This window comes from Mchenga conophoros, linkage group LG20 (assembly GCF_057382185.1).
Source record: "Mchenga conophoros isolate Kocher_MC1m ecotype Shallow Benthic linkage group LG20, M_conophoros_male_GT1.1, whole genome shotgun sequence".
Classification (NCBI taxonomy): Eukaryota; Metazoa; Chordata; class Actinopteri; order Cichliformes; family Cichlidae; genus Mchenga; species Mchenga conophoros.
The window spans coordinates 13,701,188-13,707,725 of record NC_140545.1 but is presented as its reverse complement, the minus strand read 5'-3'; positions in this window follow the sequence as shown (position 1 = coordinate 13,707,725).

The following is a 6,538-nucleotide window of genomic DNA, read 5'->3' as shown; positions in this document are numbered from 1 at the left end:
AAAAAAGTACATTCGCATTAAACTTTATATACTTTTTTAATTAGCAGAATGTTTCTATTCGGCTTACGACCAGCATTTGAAGGCAACATCGCACTACAGCCATGGCATGTCCTGTCTTTGACTACAACTAGTGTATAAATGGCAACAGTTCAATGAAGTATTTGGATAAAACAAGTAAAGCTTCAATGGCGTTTTTTTTTAGCAAAATAAAAAAATCACTAAACTTACATAAATAAAAGAATACGTAAATGCTCAGATTAAATAAACATACAAAACAGATAGTGAAGAGGCTGAGTTGTATTTTGCCATCACTTCACCAGGAATAACAACTCATGTATTAAAAATACATGGAATACATGAATGTGTTATTAACTTCCTTGTAATTATTTCTTTTTTTTAAAATCCTCTTCTTGAACCTCAAGATTTGAATATCTAGAGTTCCATAAATTGCAATTTTTGCACCAGGTTTTTTTTTTTCACACTCTAGTTAAACTTCCCTTCTGAACATACACATACTTTTTAACTATCAGGCCTCGGGGAAGTTACTGAGTTCTAGTACTGCTTCAAATGTCATGTACAGTGTGTTGAGTGTTACAAGTTTTACAGTGGATATATTTTCAGTTAGTTACCTAGAGAATGGAGATAAAATCATCAAAAGAGAAAATAGAAACTGGGCTTGAGTCCAATAAACGAAACAGATTTTTATCAAAAGCATCCCTACAGAAAGCTCATTTTCATTCCCGAACAAGATAAAAGGCCGATGCACACAAAAAAAAGAGCACAGCAGTGTACCTTAGTACTCCAAACAGCACACATCTATGGCAGGACCCAGCCCGAACAAAGGCTAAAGACGTGGCAGACACTGAGACAGTGAGGAGGTGCCAGGTCGGTGTGTGAGCAGTATAACCACTCGTGCTGCCACATTTGAGAATGCTGTAATTACCCACATGCCCATCATTAGGCCTACAATGTGCAGCGCCTCTTGGGTTTCTTGGAAACACTTGAGAGAGATCTGAGACTTGAGAATGAGAGAGGCATAGTTAAGAATGGTTTGGCAGATTATGTGGTTGTTTGGGGTCAATGTTAGCTTATACCACTCAACTCTCCCCGATTCATGGTTTGCTGACCACCCACGAGGCTTGGAGTAGAGTTTCATCACCAGCCCACTAACTAGTACTGTGGTAAATGTCTGCTGCTTACAGCCAGAGCTTTTTTAGTTGGCCTGAGGAACACGTCTAGAACACCTTTATCATTCTCTAATTTAATCTTTAAAACTTTCAATCTATTGTTTGTGGTCATGTATGGAGAAATTTGTTTTCCTGCAAGTGTTACCACACAGCGTAGAGTCTCTCAGATATTTGCTACTAATAACCGCAGTTGCAGTATTAGTTTACTTTTCTTCAGAGAGCAGAGACCCATCGTTTGACTGTATTCAGGATAGAGAAAAGACGTGCTCATGCCTCTATTCTTCTGGCTCTATTTCCTGACTTGAGTTCAGTTCAGTTCAGCTGACACACCACTTATAATCGCTACAGACACATATCTGCACACCTGCAGATTTGCATAGCAGATATCAGTCAATCAAACATTTCAGGCAACTTATTGTCATAAACAGTGTGTAACTACACTAAGTGCTTTTGTTTATGTTTTTGCAAATAAAGCCGTAGTAAGCCAGCTTCAAGTAACGAGCATAAAAACAGGTGAAACAGCTAATTACCAATCTTTAAGAGGATACAGAGTTTTAATTTCGAACATATTATTGATTTTTTTTTAAAATATGCAAAAGCATGCTGGTTTAAGTTCTGAATAAAGGCTATTGCACTGCATGTTAGCTAGCTTTATAGCCTGCAGATGCTATGAAGATGTGTCCATCTGCTTATTTTGGTATTTGCACTGATGCTGTGAAGGCCACAGCTATGATCAGGAGGACAAAAATGAATTTAGAGTCTGATGTAATGTAATTTGCAGGCCAGGTTTAAATGTATTAAAATACTGCAGTATGGGAGTTATGTCAGTGTATTCATTTAACTATTGAAAACCAAATTAGCTTAGGTTCCAAAACTTTTCCTTTATGAAGAGCAAAAAATTACTTTCACTGGAGATATTTTGACTTGTCAAACACAGGTTTGACTAATGATATGTAATTTCACACTGCATTTATTGCTGGAATTGATTCCAAAAAGAGCAGTCAAAGCTGTCATCATGATATTTAGAGCAATATTTACCAAACCTTGTGTTCATGCAAAATTTTGTTTTGACATTTGACACCAGCAAAAATACCCTAAATGCAATTTGTAAACCTGAAATTTGATTACTTGTCCTAAAGGGATTCAAATTACACAGACACACACACACACACACACACACACTGTCACGGCTGGGGGAGGGAGCCGTGTGGTGTGGAGGAAAAGGAGGACCCAAAATGCAGCAAACTGATGATACGAATGACGTTTTATTTACAGGGTGGTAGTGGCAAAAACAGGCAATGAAGCACGAGTAATTACAAACGGAAACCTAAACTGGGAGAAACTAAGTGACAAACCTGGGACCATACAAAGGGGTGCGGGGCAGAGAGACGCAGAGACAGGAACACCATAGAACGCAGATGAATGTAGATTAACGCAGTGATACATGGATGAACGCAGACGAGCCGACAACAAACACAGACCGACACCCACTAAATATACACACACAAGGTAATCAGGTAATCGCACACAGGAGGGAAGAACAGCTGATCTGAATACACATGATGACTGGAGGACACAAGCTGAACACAATGACAACAGACACAGACTTTCAGAACAAAACAGGAAATCTAGAACCCGAACCGGACACAAGGGGGGAGGACACAGAATAACTAGAACAGAGGGAAATAATCACAAAACAAAACGCTGGGTCAACGACCCAGGACCGTGACACACACACACACACACACACACACACACACACACACACACACACACACACACACACACACACACAACCATCTATGCTGTTCTAGAGATACTACAGTCCATAGTTTTCACATGAAGTCAGAGTTCGTGGGACACGCCCAGCTGGAGGGCAAAAACAGTAGCAGGGTCCTTTGCCCTCCAGCCATACTTTGCATGTCTTTGAGTTTAAATTTAGCAATAATGCCAGATAGTTGCTGACCTCTCAGATGCACTAACCAACTTATGTTCATTTATTGCTGCCAGATGGGCGTAGAGTATCGCACCAACATCTGTTCTGGGAGAGAAGCTGGCACTTTTAGGAATTTAAATAAAGCTGCTGGGGTAGAATTTTGATCCCAAAGCCACAAAATTCCCAGTTTCTCTTCATATCTTCATTTTTCCTCCATGGACAAATGATCCAAATACTCTTGGCTGCAGACGGGCGAAAGAAACAACACTTTTGTTCTGCAGTACCGCCCACTATCTACTATTTGCTGATTTGAAGGAGTAAGTGTTTTGCCTGCAAGGGCAGCAAGTTGGTCACGTAACTGAAAACTATAAATTAATGCTATTCTCGGTCAAATTTAACCCAAATCTGTTCAGATCCATTTCTCACACTGTGTAACCCCTTGCACTGAGACAGGCAAGAGATCTGTAATAGGATGACACGGTAGTGGGGTAGTTAGCATGCACAGAGCAAGAAGATTCCTGGAGTGGGTTTCTCTAGGTACTCTGGAGTGCACCAGTTAAGAAACAAACAGGAAGTGGCTGAAGAAGAATCAATATGAGGTTTATTTAAGGGTGAACTACCTTGGATTGGTTAGATGGATGGAGGAAGTCTTTTGACAGAAGCTGCTGGACACTATGTGTGAGGTCCTGAGGACTGAGACTGAGGTGGAGTGTAAGATTTATTCAGAGGACAGCCAGATTATTGAAAACTATCCCACCATATAAGCCTGAACTCTGTCTATAACAGTGGACCTGGACGACGTGCAGAACAGAAAACATGATTTACTGTCAGAACTAAAGATGAACGTGAGCTAATGAAGATACTGTTACAGAGTCACTGGCATCAATCGCTCTGGGGTTTTTTATGGTCTGCATGATTTGGAGATACTTATTAAAGTCAAATGTTATATTTCAAGAATCAAACACAAATCAACTGTAAAGGTTTGCACATTTACAGGAAAAGTGACAGATTCCCGGGTTGATACCCGGTTGGAAGTTGACACAAATCCTTTGGGGATTGCAGGAAGGGCGTCTGGTGTAAAAGTCAGCCAAATCAAAAGATGCGGAGCTACCAGCTGTGTCGAGCCCTTGTAAATAAGGGAGCAGCTGAATGGTTCGTGTGTATGTGCGCACTCAGCATGAGGAGTCACTGAGTCAAAGATTTGGCGCTGCACTCTCAGCTTTTCTGTGCTTTATTTGTGTGTTAAATTTAACATTAAATTGCAAGCTTCAAATCTTTATGTGATTCGTTTAAATATTCTCCCCCAAAATCTGGTGCCATGAAGGGGAAACAAACAAACACACATGCAGTCAAACCTGTTCCCACCACTTTCTGTAGAAAAACTGATGCTGCGCCCCTTCTTGAAATCCCAAACATAGGTCTTTAAAGCCAGGATGGGGTCAGTAAATCTGGCGCATGGACGCTTATTTTTTGCAGCTGACCTCATTAGACATACAACTGCAGGAGTTTTCTTTTCAGATCATCAAAGGATAGCAACAATGCAAAAACCAAAGTGAGATGATGGATTTGCAGTATTCATTTTTAATCAGAAATCGATCCATTATGAACACAAGTGCAGGCATACAGCTCTGCAACAGCGCAAATCTCTTGAATGTGTTTCTTTCCTTCTTCTCTCTGATCTGTAATATATAATCTGTTTGCAATAATCTAATGGGACTCACGATCAGGTGACACGATTACTGTGTAACTTCAGAACTGTGATTTGTCAGGATCTGATGATAAACAGCTTTTCGTTCTTCTGTAAATCCTGCACTCCATCTGAGCAGCCAAATATATAACTTTTACATACGTTAGCCAAAACTGAAATAAGGGAGAGAGATAGCATGGAAGTTAAATAGAAAAAGAGAGGGAGAGGGGCAACTGTCCCACAGGAAAGAATGAAAACGTGACAGAAGACACATCCAGGGAGGAGACAGTTATAGTATCATAACATGTGAGCACTGATGGTCAGAAAGATGTTCTCCAATCCTGTCTACACTCAGAAACAACAACATAAACCTCCATGTGCATGTGTGCATCGCCCACAAGCTACACATATCTAAACAAATAGCAATTATATTTTCAACATGCAACAAAACTGCTGAATAGAAGGGCTGACTGTGTTAATATGTACAGTCTGTGTCGAGGAAAGCCTTCCATTCTCCCCCCTTATCATATAATTCTCTGTGAACACATTTGGCTTTGTGAATGTCTCAATAACAAGCAGGCTGAAATGAAAGTCTGGATTTTTGGTGATTTTGTGTTTGGGGTGCACTGATTGCAGGTAAATGAATGCAGGCTGGAAGGAATCTCAGTCCTAAAATAAATTGATTTAATTAGTGACTGATGGGACTTGAGGAAAGTAAACGTTTGCAGTTGTCCTTCTAACATGCCCTTAGCATCATTACCATTGCTTTGATCTCCGTGTGGTTTTCTGTTTGCGGTGCAGGGATGGGCTGGGATGATTCAGCCTAGTGTAGAGCCATGCACTCTAAAACTGAAAGACAATAACAGGGCGCTGCACAACATGAAGGTACATTTTCCACTACATGATTTTGAGTGAGTGTTTCAAACTCAGCTTGTAATATATCAAATACATATTATCAGCTTGTTTCATAGCAGCAGATATACTGCAGCAAACCACATTAGTGAGAAAGGCAAAGAGAGCATTTTGTAGAGCTGCCATACAGCACTACATACTGTCTGCTGTCCATGCATCTCTGGTAAAATGTTAGTTGATACTTAGTCCAAATGAGATTGTTGTTTTTACTACTTTATTTTCCTTCTATACTGTTTTGTTTCAGAAATACTTTGTAATGGGACCTTAAAAAAAGAGGTCCAAGAAAGGGATTTCCAGTAAATATGGCAGAAACATTGATGGTGTGGGTGACCGTGGTTCAGGGGGTTGGGAAGCTCATCTTGTAACCGGAAGTTTCGATCCCCAGCTCTGTTTGTCTTGGTCATTGTGTCCTTGGGCAAGACTCTTCACCTACTGCCTACCGGATGATGGCCAGAGGGGCCGATGGCACAATATGGCAGCCTCGCATCAGTCTGCCCCAGGGCAGCTGTGGCTACAACTGTACCTTGCCTCCACCAGTGTGTGAATGTGAGAGTGAGTAAATAATGGAATTGTAAAGCACTTTAAGGGTCTCGAAAAGTGCTATATAAATGCAAACCATTATTATTATGTTATCTCCTCAGTCAAAATCGGTCATGGTAGAGAGGCAAAACATGCATCGGGCACAGTATCCATGTAGAAGGTCCAGTCCAGAAATCACTCTGTCATTGTGATATTTATGGACATCTACATGTAAATCCCCTGTCCCCACTGCAGGAGTGTGATCCTTTACTGTGTTGACTAGTTAGCTCAGTAAGG